General features: G+C 33.2%; 1 long non-coding RNA gene across 2 annotated transcripts; it reads left to right on the forward strand.

Annotated features, from left to right (window-relative positions):
* The first annotated feature begins 3705 nt into the window (after positions 1–3705).
* LOC130496670 (uncharacterized) lies at positions 3706–7214 on the forward strand. Of its 2 annotated transcripts, XR_008935832.1 has the most exons (6): positions 3706–4026; positions 4188–4269; positions 4358–4390; positions 4497–4575; positions 4835–4910; positions 5037–7214. It is a non-coding gene; the product is annotated as an uncharacterized LOC130496670 (long non-coding RNA). The 2 variants fall into 2 exon arrangements; XR_008935831.1 differs by having other exon boundaries at positions 3706–4269.
* The last annotated feature ends 11705 nt before the right edge of the window (positions 7215–18919 follow it).

The following is an 18919-nucleotide window of genomic DNA, read 5'->3' on the forward strand; positions in this document are numbered from 1 at the left end:
CTCTTTTGGTTGTTTTAAGCTCTTGCCTTATTTTTTCCTATATTTTGAAACCATTTAAATGCTTTTGGATATGCAGGTAATTCAGATCTGAGACAAACTTAGAAGACTTCTCGGAAGACTTCTAACATTTAATGCACTAGACAACTTCCTGGAAGTCTTCTGACAGAGTTTTCTCCCATGTCGAGTGGAGTTCAAGCTTTGTTTTTGTAGAAAAATGATCTATAATATTTTTGTTTAAAGTTTGTTTTTTTTATTTTAATGTGTACTCTTTTAGTTGTGAATTCTTTTGTAAATTTGAAAAAATACTAATAATTTTTTTTGGTAAATATGTTCATCTACAATATTATCTTGTCAAAAGTACTTGACATTATTGAAGCTATTAATTCAACTCCAATTGCAAAGCACAATAACACAAAAAATTAGTCAAATTTACTACAACTAAGAAAAAAACTTCACAAAAAAACTTAGTCAAATTCACAAAAGATTATAGGGTATACTTTTTAACTTTCATGAATTTTGAAATTTCAATTTTCACTTAAAATATTTGAATTTACGCTTAAATTTTAGTTTTCCGCCTAAATTTCCTGCTTATATTTCAATTTCCCGCTTTAAATTTAAGTTTTCCGAGAAGTCTTTTAAAAATAAGTCTTCCGTGAAGTTTTCTGAGAATAAATCTTCCGGAAGACTTCCCACAAGACTTCTAATGAAACTTTATATGTTTGAACTAATGTAATTTTTGATCTTTTGTGAATTTGACTAAGTTTTTCAAAAAAAAAACATAGGTTAATTTTGTGTTAGATTTTGAGTTTTGAGTCAATTTTGCAAATAGCCCAATTTTATTCTTGTAAAATGAAATACATGTATATATATATATATAATGTCTAATATAGTTAAAATGAATGACCAAGTGTATATAGTTATTTATTTGACCAGGTAAAAAAGGTGAATCAAATAGTGTGATAGTTCAAGGGAGGGAAATGATTTTTATGTAATAATGTGATCTATGTAACTCCTAAAAAGTATGGCCCAGCTGACATTTGGTTCCAGTCGAGAAAATTAATGATTCAATTGTTTTGCTAGTATTCAATTATTGATTAGATTACATATTTGAAATATAATGATTCACCATTTTTAAATATATCTTATAATAGATTGATTCATTTCAAATATAAACGATAACATCTAACTGTAAATAAACAATAAGATTATAAATTAATAGATTAAACTAGATTCTGACCCGCTCTTCAAAAGGCGGATATATTTTTTTGGTTTTAGAAATTTTATTTTCATATTTTTATTTTCTTTGTAATGATCTTTCTATTTTTTTGTAATCATAGTTGTATTTAATTTTTTATTATTGGTAAGAGGTTTTTGATAATTTGATTGAATTTATGATGTTGCATAACTATACACTTTTGCTATAGTCATTTTACACATTTATTTTTTAATTTATTCGTAATGTGAGCAGATTTCTTTGAATATATATCATAAATATACTAAAATGTAAGCTATATTATTAGGTAAAAAAGGAATAAGAAAATATAAACAGAAATATTTTTTCCAACATTTTGGTTGCTATCTTCGTAGTGTTTAAAAATAGAATTTTAGTGGTTATGGAACTGCCTTGTTATTTAGATGATGTGTTATTTAAAGTTAGATTATAGGTTAAGCAATTATATTTATATGCGCATATAAGCAGTTATATTTGTATGTCAGTATTATTTTAAGTTGGACTAAACTAATATCAGTTGGACATATTTCTAATTTAATATTATTGATTTATGAAATCTTTGCACAAACCATATTATTCTATTCGTAGATGGAATGTATCTATATTATTAAAGAAGGATCCTATTTTTAAAATTTAGGATTCTGCTTTTGGGTTTTTATGATATTTAAAAGACTATATTCCATTTACTAATTTTAATAAATGAATTTACAAAACATGGTAAATATGAGTTTCCTTATAAATCATAGGTATTGCATTAAATTACATAAAATTTAGCTAATTTAAAAGAATGCAATCTTTCAGTTATTTAATACTTAACAAAAATGATTTTATAAATATAATATATATATATATACATTCATATCTAATTTTATATTTATTGAATATTCACAAATATATGTTAGAAATTATTGTGTATAATTTTTTGATTTCCTTTGATCTATGTAGAGGACGGTTCAATTTCACAATGTAAATTTTCACGTGTATCAGTTTTTTACTAATTTTCTTTTATGGTTTTTAACTAAATTTACATTATTTTTAACACACTAAGCATGTCAACCGTAGATAATAAGATTTTTATACATGAATTACATTGATTTAATTTTTCATTTTGCTCAAAATAATAAATCTGAACATTGTTTTCAATTTTAAGAAATGAATTAAATATTTTTAAGAAAAATAAAATGCAAATATATTTTTGTAAAAATTAATTGATTTTAGTCACTTAAAATAAACTCAAACCGGTCTAAATAGATGACCAATACAATTGCATAATTTTAAATGGATAAAATTATTGAGAACTTAAAAGTAAATGAGTTCAAAAGGTCGAGACGTAAATGTGTTTGCAAAAAATGAGACAGATTTTAATAAAGTGGATCTACAATTTTATCATCCTTGACAAAGCATTTGATGAATTTTTATTAAATTTTTACATAGTATACTATTCCGCGCTTTAAAAGCGCGGATCAAAATCTAATGGATACAATTAAAATTATGGTTCGAGTTTTTTTTTTAAAAAACGTTATGGTTCAAGTGTTTTATTTTACGCGTTTAAGTTATTATGTAACGTTGTATTTACTTTGTATAAATGAGAGTAGTTGCCAAAAGAAAAATTATGAGAGTGGTGGATCCCGATTCATATGAAGTAAATGGGAAGTTATAGAATACAAAAATCTCGTAATAGGTAGTATATGTTAAATAACAACAGTTATTATTTAAAATGGGTCTAGTGGCAAAAAATTAAGGGAAATTAGGTGGTATAACAAAAAAAACAAAAATTCATAATCTAACTAAAATTACACCTTCTCTCCTCTTTTCTCTTCCTATCTCTCTCTAGCTTCTCTCTACAAATCTAATTTTTCTTTTTACTTAGTTATTTCACAAATAAGCCCAGAAATTAATATGCCATGTAATTGTACGGATAATTGTTAAGAATGATCATGTATTAATAATTTGATATAACTAATTGTAATTAATTCAATATGGTCTATGAATTATGTAACACTCTAACAAACTTGAAACAGTCCAAAACTTAAATGATAATTTCAAAGGTAGATAAATTTTGGATTCTATTTTAATAGAGTAGATATAATTAGAAACTCTAAAGTCAACGTGGCTTTCACTCCGTTTTGTTTAATAGAGGAAGAATGATGAGTCATATAAGATAATGTCATATTTGCATTTTTTTGTTGCGAAAACATATTCAAAATTGATAGCTAGATATAAACAAAATAATGTTTTGATGGTCTTTGTTTAAAAACTAACTAATATTTTCGTTTACGTAACTAAAGATATTCATGGATATCAACTCATGAATGGTGAATGGATCCTTACTCAGCAACTAAAAAAACGAGATATACCCACTAAACTTTTAGGAAAAGCACGTTATCGTTATAACAAAAAGAAAATGAATAAAGTTCAAAAAAAAAAAACAAAAAGAAAATGAAGGTAACTGTATCGTGGTTGTTAGAGCATGTGCAACAGAGTTACATCGCAAGTCCTTGGCGATAAAACCTAGGATCATTTGATTAGAATAATATTATTAGAGCTAAGTAATCTAAGGATCAATCCTTAAATAAGGATTTAACGGACTCAATCCTTAGCGACGTGGCAGAGTGTGATTCGTTTTGCGTTTGGTATAGGAAAAAAAAAAATTCGACCGAAGATGACTAAGAAGCATCGCCGCGTCGGATTCTCTCCCGCCGGTGAGCAAGTTTCTTCTCCTCTTCCTGTTCCTCTTTGTTTTATTTCACTCGCGATTCCCTCTCTTCTGATTTTGGATTGCAGCGAAAATTAAGGTTACGATTCCCCTCTTTGTGAAATTAGTTCGTCTGTGTAATTTTTATTTGGCTTTTGGTGTAATTCATTTGTAGAAGAACGCCATGAGATGATTTGTTTGGAGTATGTTTGATTGCATGTCATTACTCTGTGTCAGTGATAATTTATTAGTTCCACTCAGATCGAAGTGAAGCCGGAAAAAAAACATGCCACTCTCTCTACAATCTCCGCCTTCTGCAGCAACTCTCTCTGCTTTGATCCAAGTAGTACTCTTTTGATTGCTTACTTATAATAAATTGTTTCTACCTCCGTGTATTGTGTATCCCATTGATACGATCTTGATTGGTGCAGAAGGGACGATGGAAGATTGTTATGTGTGAAAGTGTTAGTAAACAAATGTTGTCTTTACTCTTTGGTCTATGTATAACTTTGTTCTTGGCTGATATGTTGCTCTGTTAAAGTTCTGAGCTTTATGGATGTTGTTTACCAGGGGAGAGCAATGAGCTAGATGTTGTATCAGTTTTTAGCGAGATTGTTCCTGATACAGTCGTTTTCGATGACTTTGAGAGGTAAGTAACATATCTCTCTACTTCATTACACTTATAGTCATTGTTGTTATCATAAAACCAGAGTCAGAGTTTAGCTCGACGGTGTACTAAGTTTTTTTTGTCTTGGATCTTAGGGTATAAGAAATAAATTAGGTTTAAGGTTTTGTAACAAAAGTTTCCCTGAAGTTGTGACACACAGACCAATACTCTTTCTAAGCTTTAGATATCGTAAAAGTTTTAAAGAATTGATTCCTTTTGTTTGTATATAACTGAACTGCAGGTTCCCGCCAACTACAGCTACTGTTAGCTCTGCTCTCCTCCTTGGCATTCGCGGTCTCCCTGACACTATCTTCCGGGTACGCATTTTCAACGTTTTGATAATCAAAAGCAAATATATATATGATGATTGACTTCTATGTTTCATCTTATCTGATGCCTTTTTACTGCTTTTTTCTTATGATTGACTTCTTCATTCCACCCAGAACATATTTGTTGAGACAATTGTTGATAGCAATGATGAGTTTCTGCAAACCTTTTCCACATAAAGAGATTTTATCAGGTGCACTACTACTGGATTCTCTCATACTTCCTAAGAACTCTATATTAATAACACCATTGAACATAAATTTTATACTAGAGTCCTTAACTATTCTGAAAAAATAGAAAAAGTAATATTCTATGGATAAGGACTCCAATGGTGGGTAACACCATTGGAGTTGCTCCTATAAGTTTAACTGATATAAATTAACAAATAACCACCACCATTATCTTAAGCTTTTAGAGTGGACTATGGGACATCACGTAACAGTCCTGTCACGTAACGTGCCAACTCCAATCTGGTTCCAGCATGTGGTTTCCTTAAAAACAATTTTATTAAAAGAAATGATATCATGAAATCGAAGTTTAGGCTCTTTTAGGTAGAATCTCACCTAAAAGGTGGTTCCAGAACAGTAATACCGAATTATCATGTGCATTTAGAGACAAAATCTTATTTTTATCCTTTTTAATTCTAACATGTAAAGCCTTTTCCTGCATTGGTGGCCTCAAACTCTTTCATACGTAGTTATAGAAAATAGAAAAATAAAAGTAGCATTCTGGTAAAGAAACAAATGGAACAATATATTGACAGTTTATGATATATGATTTTATCTAAAAAAGAAGTAAAAACCAAAACAAAAGTGGGTAAATTCAAAACATACATTTAAATACGGTTGATCAGATATTACTGAATTTTGTATAATTGTGTATCCATTCATTTAAATCTCTTTTTTCATTTTTCTCTTTTATAAAGAAATATTATATATTTCTAGTATTTTAACAAATTCTACGTTGCCAATACTTGGCACTTAGTTATTTCGATATTTTTAATTCAATATCGTTTTTAAAAACATAGTTTCTGGAGTTACCTTTTTCCTTTTTAGAAGTGTTATCTACAACATTTTTTTATAAATTTTCTAAAAATATTATAAACCAAAAAATATTTTGTAAATAAAGTTTCTGCCTAACTCACTCAAAACCCACTCTCTTTAAATGTAAACTATAACGATTTTATTAAATAGGAGTATATGTTGTATAATTCCAAAAATTTTAACATCTGTATAAATGTTAAAATGATACTATCTGTAAAAATAAAGCGAGCAACTTATATGTACAAATTATTTCAATTCTTTTAGCTTTCTTTTGACAAAAGATATTATTCCAAGAGAGGCCAAATCTAGAATATAAGCAGGTGAGATGGGGTAGATGGTAGAAGACAGATAAAAGCTACATGTGAGATGTTGGGTGGTAGCCTGGCAGGTAACCGAATCTATGATCAATGAATAATGGATAAAAGGAAAAATTATAATAAGGTTTTACTATATACTTTATTAAAAAAAGGTTTTACTATATAACAAGAACAATTATAAAATATGGAATATTAATGATAGTACGAGTTAAGAGGAGAAAGGTATAATGTTGCACATGCAGTTAGCTAGACTGAATCGCGTCATTTTTGGCCAGCCATGCACTGGTCTATCTCTCTTTATTTTAATGTATTATCAATTCATACGTTCCTACATGTGTAAAAGTGTTATCCTTGTTGATTGATTATGTTAAAGGATCCGGTTAAAATTGCAGCAGTGGACCACCCTATATAAAATAATAATATTATTTAGTTTAAATTTTTATTTGAGAACTTTTGCCAATAAGATTACTTCTATATTCTTGTGGTTAAACTGTGACTGTAAACCAACTTGATTTGATTTGAATTTTATATCGATAATAAGTTTGCATAACGTTGGGTCGCGAGACTACGCGGGAGTAAGGAAACCAGTCGCAAAGTGAAAAATTGAATAAGGCCGGGCCATCACCTGCAAAACCATTGCCAGGCTGAGAATCTTCTCTTCTTCATTTCAAATCCGAATGGTCCATGCCTCCATGTTATGAATTTTGTTTCCGTTCATATATTTTCCAGAATAAACCAAATTCAATTACGGATAAACCTTTCATGGTCTAATATTCTACCTGAAAATGTATAATTTAAAGGTTTTCCTCCTCACAATTAATTTTGTTTCCAACGTGTTAAAAGTTTTTTTACTTAAATATTTAATTACTTTATTATTGAATCCCAAAAATGGGCAATGGAAACACAATACAACACTGAGCTTGAAGCAAAAGTCGGTATACAACAAATAATCTTGTAACAAGGCGTCTAAAAAACGACACAGACGAGCCATTTTGCAACAGCTCCGGGCCAAACTTGTTTCTCAGTAGTCGATCAGAGTTAATCCGGATAAGGAGCGTAGCTCCAACTTCTCCTTCATTGTCGATTATGCTCCTTTCATTTAAGCGCTCGAGGAGAGAAAAGTCATGAAGTCCATACCTGAATTGCAAGACCCGACGCCAAAGCGTCCTCTCCAAAGGACAGTAGAAATCGAATTGAGAAAATGGCCATTTTCCAGAGAGGTGATGAAGACCTGCAAACAAGAAGAAAAAGAAAACTCCTAACGAAGCAAGTCAAGTAACAAGCTCTGAAACTGGGTTGGAGTTGACCAAGACGCGCCATCACCAGGGGCGAAGCCAGGTTATCCACTATGGGGGCTTGTGCACCCGCAATTTTTATTTATATAGTAGATTAAGATATATTTTATAAATAGAGATCCGGATTCGGGTAACCGGATCTAAAAATTAAGATATCCGGATTTGGTTTCTTTTCAACGGATACGGTTCGTTTTTGACGGATTCTTGATTTTACTATCTGCATTCGGATCCGGACGTCCTGTATATTTTATTTTCGGAATGGATCCAGATTCCGGATAATAAGTCTCATGTCTAGTAGTCTGCGAGTGGGTTGACTTTCATTTTTTTTTGTGGGTTGACTTTCATTCTTTCTTGGTATTTAAAATTTGATGCATTATGCATGAATGCAACTCTGTTTGTATACAGTTCCTTTGATGTCACGTAAATCTTCAATGGTAGATTAAAGTAGTCTTGCTACATATCGTAGGATAATATTTGCACCAACCAAACGAAAGAAATTTTGCATTATTTTCTATTGTCTTAGAAATACACAACAATACAACCAAGTACACAACACATTCTACCTATCGTAGGATAATATATTCTTTTTTGGTGTAAAGTAGGATAATATTTGTACCAAATGAAAGTTGCATTTTTCTTCTATTCTCTTAGACATATACAACAATACAACCAAGTAGACAACACATGAGACCTCAGACTTCATTAACGTGAATCAATATAAATGGTTTTTAAAGTTTTGCATATGAATTATGAAATACAAATTTCTATACAATTTATGTTGGTTAAATAAAATATTATTAAAAAACTAATTCAACAAATAAGAAAAAGACACAGCATTTTACAATTGGTCATAAAGTTCCAATTATATATTAGATTCTATCTAGAATAATGAGAACTAGATCTTGACCCGTGCGACCGCACAGGTATTAATTTTCATTTTTAGTTTTTATTTATTTATACAAAATAATATATTTATAATATTTGATCGTTTTATATTGGCTAAGTTAGTGGTGGATATTTGGGTATCCACTCGAATTCGGTTAAAATCTATTCGGGTTTGAGATTTTCGAGTTTAAAGATTCTAGCTTTATTCGTGTATTTATAAATTTTGGTTCCGGTTTGATTCGGATTTTTGCGGGTTTGATAACCCGTTTAAACTATTTTTAAATTTTCAAAATTTATATATCTTTAAATATCTCTAAATCTAAAAATAAAAATAATATAACATGTAAATATGAGTAATGTAATTTGAGTAATGTAAGCCAAAGTACCTAAATTAAAAATTAAAAATATGTTTAACTTGAATATTTGAATGAGAATAAATATATATTTTAAGTATTTTTGGTGTTTTGATTATTGTTTATCTATTTTAGATGTTCACTTTTGACTATTTTTTATATTTCAAATATTTTAAACAACTTTAAAATAGCTTATATCTTTGATATTAACTCTAAAAATAGTTAACATATTAAGTATATAAATATGATTTAAATACATTCGAATATCCAAAATATTTCGTTCAGATCAGGTTTGGTTATGGTTTTCTAGATATCAAAATGGTAAAAATCCGTTTATATATTATCTAGTTTCGGTTCAAAATTGATAATATTTTTCGTTCAGATTCGTTAAATGAAAATTTGATATTATAATTTCTATGAATTGTTTGTCCAATAAAAATGTAATTTTTTTAATTTGAAATTGATTTAATAGAGAAATTAATGAAGTGTATTTAATTCAAATTTAATTTTGGAAAACACATTAATCTAAGTGAAAAAGACAAAATATTAAAATAGAAAGTATTGTTTAATTGTGTATTTAATTTTGGAAAACACATTAACTAAAGTGAAAAAGACAAGCATAAAAATAGGAAACTTAATTAATACTACAGTGGCATGAAGTGTAAATAAAAGTGAAAACTAAGGGGTATTTTTAAATGGGTACTTCTCTTTTAATAAGATAGATAACTACTATTTTGAAACAAAAGAAATCTCTAAAAATCACTGAAATTGATATGGAGGGGGTATTATAGTTTCTCGGGTTTTAGGTTTGAAATTATTACTTTTTATGTAAACCAAACAAATTTTATTAATGAAGATTAGATGACAAAGTTAATATTCAAAACTTCCAAAAAAAATTTATTACATAAGTAGATATATGCATTTTTATTGAGAAATTACAACATAAAAAATAAATTTCACAATACTCCCAGAAGAGTAGCTACACGCTAAACGGAACGTTAAGTCCATTATTTCCTTTCCATATATTTGACATTTACCTGATACACTAGATTTTAATCCGTGCTTTGGAAGCGCGGAATATTTTACGATGAAAAATTTCACTAATAACTTAACAAATATTTTGGTAATTTTTAAAGAGTGTGTATTTAAATTTTTTTGCATTTAAATCAGTGTTTTTAAATTCAACCCGATTGTGATTATACCGGTTAATCCGGAGATCTGACAATTCAATTTAGGGTTTTAAAATATTCATATTAAAAAAAAATCAGTAAAACCCGAAAATAACCGGTTGAACTGATGGATGACCGATATGTAATCTAATTGGATTTAAATTGTAATAATTTCATAATTTGTAATCTTATAATCCAAATTTTAAAGTTCATTATTTTCAATTTATAAAATTATAACATTTCTACAAAATTTTAAAGAGAAAATGATAGATATAAAATAAATAAGATTAATTAGTATATTGTTTGGAAACACTAATAGTAGTATGAAAACATATTGTTTGGAAACATTGATAATAGTATAAGTATATTGTTTGGAAACATGAATAGTAGTATAAAGAAAGAAATATTAGTGATTTAATGTAGATTTAACTATAAAGTATAAAAGTGTATTTAATTTAAAAATTTACAAAATAAATATTAGGTTCAACAGAATGTTTCTGTTTTAATAAGATAGATATTGTATGTGTTCCTAGAAGTTTTTGGCTAAAAGAATTCATACTAACACACATCATAAAAACCCTAAAATTTCTGTATGGACTTCTGAATGTTCGTCAAGATACAAACGTCTATGTATCAAAGTTCTTCCAACAGGATTTTGCATTGACTTTGTCTTCTTTAAAAGTAAAATTTGAGTATGTATGCCATTGATAGATGTGGTATATCTCACTACAAGAAAACAACATTTTGGCGAGGAAAGTTAACGAGGAAATATAATCCTCGTAAATTTACGAGGAACTTACGAGGAATTTACAAAGAAAGAAATAAACCTCGTTATTTCCTCGTAAACTAACGAAGACAATATTTCGTCGTAAAGCCCACGTAAAGCTTGCATTATCTTTACGAGGAAAAGTGGAAATATACTTTCCTCGTTAAATCAACGTAAATTTACGTCACCTTTACGAGGAAATGATATACGTGAACTTAACGAGGAATTTTAAAGCACGTTTTTTTTGGCTACCTACCTTTTCCTCGCAAATTCATCGCAAAACTTCAACTACCAGATTCGAAAATTTTCTATAAATATGGAAGTTTCAACATCATTTTAAACACACCAACAAGAAAAAAAAAGAAAAACGTGAAAGGAAAAAAATGTCAGGCTCCGGGAATGTCTACGAGTTGCGGAGGTGGATGTATATGCATAGAGATGCTAACGGGAGAGTGACGAAAGAATACATTGCGGGACTGGAGACATTTATGCATCAAGCAGATTCCACACCGCTCGCCCTAGAAAGCGGTAAGATGTTCTGTCCATGTCGGAAATGCAACAATTCGAAATTGGCAAATCGTGAAAATGTTTGGAAGCATTTAATAAATAGAGGTTTCACGCCAAATTACTATATCTGGTTTCAACATGGAGAAGGTTATAATAATTATGATCAGAAATGAAGCTAGTAGTAGTAATAGCAATTTTCAGGAAGAACCGGTTGCTCTTCATTTGCATAATGAACCTAGTTACCATCAGGAGGAGCAGATGGTAGATTTTGATAGGGTTCATGATATGGTAACTGATGCATTTGTAGCTCATGATGAAGATGAAGAACCTAACATAGATGCAAAAAAGTTTTATGAAATGTTAAATGCGGCGAATCAACCACTTTACAGTGGTTGTAGAGAAGGTCTCTCTAAATTGTCGTTGGCTGCTAGAATGATGAATATTAAAACTGATCACAATCTACCTGAAAGTTGCATGAATGAATGGGCAGACTTGTTCAAAGAGTATTTGCCGGAAGACAATGTGTCTGTTGATTCTTATTATGAGATTCAGAAACTGGTGTATAGTCTTGGGTTGCCTTCGGAGATGATAGATGTTTGCATCGACAACTGCATGATCTACTGGGGAAATGATGAGAAGTTAGAAGAATGTCGATTCTGCAAGAAGCCACGATTCAAGCCGCAAGGACGGGGACGTAATAGGGTACCGTACCAAAGGATGTGGTACCTACCAATTACAGACAGATTGAAAAGATTGTACCAATCAGAGCAGACTGCTGGAAAGATGAGATGGCATGCCGAGCATACTCAGACGGATGGTGAGATGACACATCCATCAGATGCAAGAGCCTGGAAACATTTTAACAAAGTATATCCGGAATTCGCTAGCAATATCCGGAATGTGTATCTCGGATTATGCACAGATGGATTTAGTCCATTCGGAATGTCAGGGAGACAATATTCATTGTGGTCAGTCTTTCTTACGCCATACAACCTGCCACCGGAGATGTGCATGCAACGGGAGTTGCTATTCTTGACCATATTAATACCTGGTCCGAAACATCCTAAAAGGTCGCTGGATGTTTTCCTGCAACCACTGATAAAAGAGTTGAAGGATTTGTGGTCAACAGGGGAGAGGACGTATGACTGCTCAACGAAGACGAATTTCACTATGCGAGCGATGCTTTTGTGGACCATAAGTGACTTTCCTGCCTATGGGATGTTGTCGGGATGGACTACACATGGGAGATTAGCTTGTCCATATTGTAATGGAGCGACAGATGCGTTTCAACTGAAGAATGGGAGGAAGACAAGTTGGTTCGATTGTCATCGTAGATTTCTTCCCATTGGCCATCCGTACCGAAGAAACAAGACATTGTTTAGGCACAAAAGGGTTGTGAGAGACACTCCTCCTCCATATTTAACTGGAGAAGAAACTGAAAAGCAACTCGATTACTATGGAGCTTTGGAAACAGTTCCTCGTGGTGGTAATTGGCATGTTCCCCCTAATATGCCTGATTCTTACGGTGTTCATCACAACTGGCACAAGAAGAGTATATTTTGGGAGTTTCCATATTGGAAGGATCTTCTTCTGCGCCACAACCTCGATGTGATGCATATAGAGAAGAATTTCTTTGAGAACATCATGAATACAATATTGAATGTCCTGGGGAAGACAAAAGACAACATAAAATCGAGGTTAGACTTGCCGGATATTTGCTCAAGAAGCGAGTTACATATAAACAGCAATGGGCAAGTTCCTGTTCCGATATTCAGATTGTCTTCAGAAAAAAAGTCGGTGTTGTTCAACTGGGTAGCATCAGAAGTGAAATTCCCTGATGGGTATGTTTCAAATCTGTCTAGATGCGTTGAAAAGGGTCAAAAGTTCTCCGGGATGAAGAGTCATGAACGACTACTTCCCTTTGCTTTTGCGGAGCTACTTCCTACAAACGTACATGAAGCACTTGCAGGTACTATATTTATTATTGCAGTTATTTTATATATAATGATTTAGTTTGAAATATATATGACTAATATGTGTATAATTGTTTTTGGAATATACAAGGCATTGGAGCATTTTTCAGGGATCTGAGCACCCGCACCCTTAAAGTAGAAGTCGTGGAACAGCTTCAAGAGAACATTCCCATCTTATTGTGCAACTTGGAGAAGATATTTCCTCCTGGGTTTTTTGACGTAATGGAGAATCTAGCTGTCCACCTTCCATATGAGACATTGCTTCGTGGACCTGTACATTACGGATGGATGTATCAGTATGAGCGAGCCATGAAATATTTGAAGGGAAAATCAAAGAACCTTGCAAAGGTTGAAGGTTCTATAATTGCTGGAAATTTGACGGAAGAAACTTCTCACTTCACATCGTACTACTTTGCGTCAAAAGTACGTACTCGGAAAAGAGCTCCAAGGAGATATGATGATGGTGGTGTCGCGCCAACATACGCAGTTGCTGGTGTTCCAGACATCTTTAGCCAGATTGGGCGACTGGGTGGAAAATCAAAAGAGGTTTGGTGGTCGAGTGAAGAAGACGCTCATAGTGCACACACCTATATTCTACTTAATTCTGAGGATCCATTGATTCGTTATTTTGAAAGGTAACATAAATGGACACGTATATATAAATTAACACATATATATAATTGCCAAATATTAATTAATATAAAATGTGATTTTACAGCCTATTTGTTTCACAAGTCGAAGAAACATTCCCTGGTATATCCACAACTGACGTAGACAAAAGGAAAGATCAACACTTTATAAAGTGGTTGAAGAGTCAGGTATTAACTCAAACTCTTTATTCATAAATGATTTGTATTTTAACGTTCACTTTGTTTTTGCAGGTTGATTTTGACGACGATGCAGATTATCCTAAGTGGTTACATGAAGTAATTCAATCTCCACATGTAAAGGTCACCACTTCACAGATGTATTTCACACGAGGCTATACTTTTCACACATATGAGTATGGTAGACAGCGGGCGACCAGTAACTATGGAATATGTGTGAAAGGGGAAACCGATTTCTACGGTATCTTGACAGAGATTATCGAAGTGGAATTTCCAGGGATATTGAAGCTGAAATGCGTCCTCTTCAAATGTGAGTGGATCGACCCCGTCGTCAACAGAGGTGTTCGGTTTAACAAATTCGGTGTAGTTGATGTCAATGGTGGACGAGGTACAACAAATTCTTTATTTGGCATACATGAGCAGAATAAGCTTACTTCTATGTTTTCTTTATTTTCAGGTACAACAAATTCGAGCCTTTCATCTTAGCTTCACAAGCAGATCAAGTTAGCTACCTTCCATACCCTCGGATGAGAGAATCGGGAATAAATTGGTTATCCGTGATCAAAGTTACACCTCGAAGACGAATCATAAGTGGAGAAGAACCACCATTGCAAGAAGAACAGATAAATGAAGTCGAGGAACCTGAACAACAAATTGATGACATTCTTCTCATTGATCCGCATAATCATGAGTATGAAGATCTTACCGACGATGGCACAGACGAAGCTGTTGAAGACGAGTTTAATGAAAATGATGATGTTTCTAGTGATGACGAAAATGTATCTGATTGATGTATTTGTGTTTTAATATGATTGATTTTCAGACTTAATGCATGTGATTCGATTATAAAGAAAAAAATATTGAGTTTGAGGTTTTGAATGAAAAATAAAAGATTGAGGTTTGGGATTGGAATATGAAGAGTAGAAGATAGGAAAGATGGTGTTTGTGGTTTGGGGTTTTTGATTTTAGAGGTTTAGAAAGAAACCTCGTTAATTCCTCGTAATTTACGACGAAATAACGAGGAAAGTAGAAAAAAAGAAATACACGGGCCTCGTTAATTCCACGTAAGCGCAAATCGTCGTACGACCTCGTAAGCTTACGTGGAATTAACGAGGCTTTCTTTTTTTTAGTTCCTCGTTATTTCCTCGTGGGCTTACGAGGTTTTAACGAGATATGTTGTCTAAACCCCTAAACCCTAAACCCCAAACCCCATCTTTCTTATCTATTTTGTCTAAATCCCAAACTCCAAACCCCATTAATAATTTTATAATTTTCAAAAGATTATATTTTTAATCTTCAAAAGATTATATTTTTAAATCTTCAAAAGATTATATTTTCAAATCTTCAAATGATTATATTTTCAAATCTTCAAATGATTATATTTTCAAATCTTCAAATGATTATATTTTTAAATCTTCAAATGATTATATTTAAATAAATAATTTGATTTTGTATAAGTTTAAATTAGGAAGAAGAGATTGATATTAGAAGTTAAAGAATTGTGATTATAAATTTGAGGTTGAAATGTTAAGAATATTGAGGTTTGAGGTTTTGAATGAAAAATAAAAGATTGAGGTTTGGGATTGGAATATGAAGAGTAGAAGATAGGAAAGATGGTGTTTGTGGTTTGGGGTTTTTGATTTTAGAGGTTTAGAAAGAAAACCTCGTTATTCCTCGTATTTACGACGAAATAACGAGGAAAGTAGAAAAAAAGAAATACACGGGCCTCGTTAATTCCACATAAGCGCAAATCGTCGTAACGACCTCGTAAGCTTACGTAATTAAATATTTAATTTTTTAATTATTATTTTTAATATAATTAAATATATTTCTAACAATTTTCTTAAATGTTTTTAGGCCAAAGAGTTGGGACGTCTCCCGACTCTTCTGGAACTTTACGAGCGGACCCACAAGAACAAGGCAGGCCAGTTTTTAGATGGCAAGTCCGAGCAAATCTACAACAACGTAATTGTTCGGGTTGAGGAGCGCCAGACTCAGCTGACCCAGCAGTCCGGCGACGGATTACCACTTACCTTATCCACAACTGAAGTGGATAAGATTTACGAGGAGGTAAATTTTTTAACATTATATCTTTTTAATTATTAATTGATTAAATTTACCTTTTAAATTTAACTAACAAATATAATTTTTTTTGTTTTTAAGGTTGTCCCTAAGAAAAAGGGACGTACGTTGGGGAACGGTTCCGTCAATGATGTCCCGAGAGCGACATCATCTTATGCTCAGAGACAGACCGAAGAAGTCACTCAGTTGCGTTCCGAGCTGGGCGCGACCAAAAGCCGTGTGAGTGGACTCGAAGCCTTCATCGACGTTATAGCGTCCACAAATCCGGAATGGGAAGCTTTGTTGAGGAACATGAAACAACAAAATCCCATTCCAGGCGAGTCATCGGGCACACATAACGAGGAAGATGTTACGAGGAGGAGCGAGGAATTCTACGAGGCGATGAACGAGCCTTAGTTTTTTTAGTTTTTTTTTCGGTTTATGTATTATAAAATCCAAAACTTAATTATATATAAAATATTTTGTTGCTTCTGAATTTTATTTAAAATTTATTTATAAATCCAATATTTAAATACTTTTATTTTGTTAAATTAATAATTATTATATTTATCAAATAATATTTTATTAATTCGAAAAATGGAAGTCTACGAGTTATTTACGACGAAAAGGTTTCCGAGAAATTTACGAGGAAAGGCTTTCGAGGTTTTTACGAGGAAAGGCTTTCGAGGTCTTTACGAGGAAAGGCTTTCGAGGTTTTTACGAGGAAAACCTTTCAATGATTCTACATCGATTTTACGAGGAAATCTTTTCAAGGATATTACATCGAATTTACGAGGATATGATTTCAAGGATCTTACGTGTAAGTAACGACGCGTGTTTCGCGTGGTTTGTACGAGGAATCTCGGCGAGAGATTTACGAGGAAATGGGGCGAGGAACTTACGACGAAATATTAACTTCGTCTTTACGAGGAAATAAAAAACTCGCTACACTACGAGGAAATGGCGACGAATCCTTTGTTACGACGGACGATAAACGACGAAAAGCTTTTCCTCGTTAATTCCTCGTAAACATCTTTTTACGAGGAATTAACGAGGAAAATGGCCCTCGTTAATTATTTGTTTTCTTGTAGTGTCTTTTCATTCCAGTAATTAACATTATGAGCTTTCTCTTCCATGATTGTTTCTATTGTATCGAAAGTGTCTTAAATATATGTGCACCAATAAGACACAGAAATTAAATTCGCTATGAAAGTTGACATCTAGGGAGTGGTACGGTACACCTTTTGGTTTAGGAAAATTTACTTTTCTAAATAAATATGTATTTCCATAGGAAAAAGGAAATGAGATTTTAAAGCTCTTATAAATACGGGTCTAAAGGTTGTAAGATTATTCATTCACATAATAATAAGAAACCCTAAAACGGATTTTTACCTTGATACATTTTTCACTCTTAGCTTTTTTCAAGGTTAAACTTGCTTTTGTTCCGAGTATTCCTTTGAGTGGCGAGTATTCTCCACGCGCGTCTCCCACTTCTCTCCTCCCAGATCTGGATCTCGCTGGGTGGAGACTCATCTGGGTCGGCGTCTATGTCGATGGAACTGAGTTCTCCCACCCCTGTCTCTTCGGATTAAGCGCTTAAATGGCGGTGGTGTTACAGATCTGAAGCTCTGGATGGCACCTCCTCTCTTCCATGGCGAATCGGAAAGGTTTCTTGTTGCGGAGACCTCCATGAAAGTCTATAGTTTCTGGTGGCTCGTCGGAATCTAGAGTTTTTGAGCTCCGTTTGAGGACGGTGGAGACGGACTCGATTCTCGCAAGTCAGTCATCGGGATCTGGGTTCTTGTACCGATTTAGCGGAGGAAAGCGTTGGCGATGGATCGAAGCTTCGGGGATGACGGTTTCTCGAGTAGAGTATCTCCTATGATGTTCTTCTTCTTCTTCCGCCACTGTGATGTCTAGAAAGGCGGTGCATAGTTCCTTGGACTTGGGAAACGGGGGCGACTCAAGGTAATTTGTGGTGGTTAGGGTTTTCAGTAGTCAGATCTCCAGGCGTCTGGCGTTCATGGCCGCGGGACTGCTCCATAGGCGGTTAGATCTTGATGCCGAGTGTCGATGAACCTGCATACTGGCTTAGACACTCGGTACAGATTAGTTGCGATTGTTCGGATGGTGACATCGTCAGTGTTCCAGCGGAGATGGTAGCTGAACTACTTGTGTCTTTTCACCCATGTTGGATCTCTACCTTTCTGCATCTTGCTTTTGTTGTTCTGTTTTTCTTTTTCTATGTAACCTAGGGCTACTATTCTGTTGTTCTATTTTTCTTCAGATCTCCATGCGTGTCTCCCATCTCTCTCCTCCCAAATCTGGATCTCGCTGGGTGGAGACTCATCCGGGTCGGCATCTATGTCGATGGAACTGAATTCTCCCACCCTTGTCTCTTCGGATTAAACGCTTAACTGGCGGTGGTGTTACAGATCTGAAGCTCTGGATGGCACCTCTTCTCTTCCATGGCGAATAAGAAAGGTTTCTTGTTGCGGAGACCTCCATGAAAGTCTCTATTTTCTGGTGGCTCATCGGAATCTAGAATTTTTTAGCTCCGTTTGAGAAGGAGGAGACGGACTCGATTCTCGCAAGTCAGTCATCGGAATCTGGGTTCTTGTACCGGTTTAGCGGAGGAAAGCGTTGGCGATGGATCGAAGCTTCGGGGATGACGGTTTCTCGGGCAGAGTATCTCCTATGACGTTATTCTTCTTCTTCCGCCACTGTGATGTCTAGAAAGGCGGTGCATAGTTCCTTGGACTTGGGAAACAGCGGCGACTCAAGGTGATTTGTGGTGGTTAGG

Source organism: Raphanus sativus, chromosome 6, assembly GCF_000801105.2.
Source record: "Raphanus sativus cultivar WK10039 chromosome 6, ASM80110v3, whole genome shotgun sequence".
Lineage (NCBI taxonomy): Eukaryota > Viridiplantae > Streptophyta > Magnoliopsida > Brassicales > Brassicaceae > Raphanus > Raphanus sativus.